General features: G+C 38.8%; 1 protein-coding gene across 1 annotated transcript in view; it reads left to right on the top strand.

The window, feature by feature from the left end:
* Positions 1-11, top strand: part of RNF168 (ring finger protein 168) — a 61,743-nt gene extending 61,732 nt beyond the window's left edge. The window contains exon 7 of the mRNA XM_073674380.1: positions 1-11. This exon is cut by the window's left edge and continues 1,827 nt beyond it. The gene's annotated coding sequence lies outside the window, so the exon portion shown is untranslated.
* The last annotated feature ends 692 nt before the right edge of the window (positions 12-703 follow it).

The following is a 703-nucleotide window of genomic DNA, read 5'->3' as shown; positions in this document are numbered from 1 at the left end:
AATAATATTTTCTCAGATTTTTCCAAATTACCTATGTGAATTGCAGTCATTGTAATTTTCCAGTCAAATAACTATTAGAGTACAATTGAAAGGTTTTTGTACAAACTGCCTATGATAACAGTATATTTTTTAAAAAATAAAAAACTCAAACTGCACTCAAAATGCATGTTCCAAATTATTTTGCACAGCAGAGTTTTCAACCTTTTCATTTTAATAAAGAACAAAAAAATGGTCATTTTTGAAATTATAAGCATTAGCAGGTTATTACAAACTGAAATCAAACAGTTTTCAACTCAAAACTTTATTCTTGGTGATGTTACATTTGTACATAGGACCGCTTGTCCGAAAGGAGCTTCTGAACTCTCTAGTCCATTGAATTTGTCAGGTTTTGGATGGTTTCTGCTTCAATTGTTTTGCATGAGGACAGAATACCCTCCCAGAGCTGTTGCTTAGATGTGAACTGCCTCCCGCCATCATAGACACTCCTTTTGATGATGCTCCAGAGGTTCTCAATGGGGTTGAGGTCAGGGGAGCATGGGTGCCACACCATAAGTTTGTCCCCTTTTATGCCCATAGCAGCCAGAGATGCAGATGTGTTATGTGCAGCATGAGACGGGGCATTATCATGCATGAAAACGATCTCGATGGTCCAGATGGACGGAGTGGAGGATGGCTGGTTGATGGACACCCCATGCAAACACGG

Source organism: Phyllobates terribilis, unplaced genomic scaffold (genome assembly GCF_046119375.1).
Source record: "Phyllobates terribilis strain yellow unplaced genomic scaffold, ASM4611937v1 Scaffold_3__8_contigs__length_932513732, whole genome shotgun sequence".
NCBI classification, from domain to species: Eukaryota; Metazoa; Chordata; class Amphibia; order Anura; family Dendrobatidae; genus Phyllobates; species Phyllobates terribilis.
The sequence above is the reverse complement of the archived record's forward strand: the minus strand, read 5'-3'. Positions and strand labels throughout refer to the sequence as shown.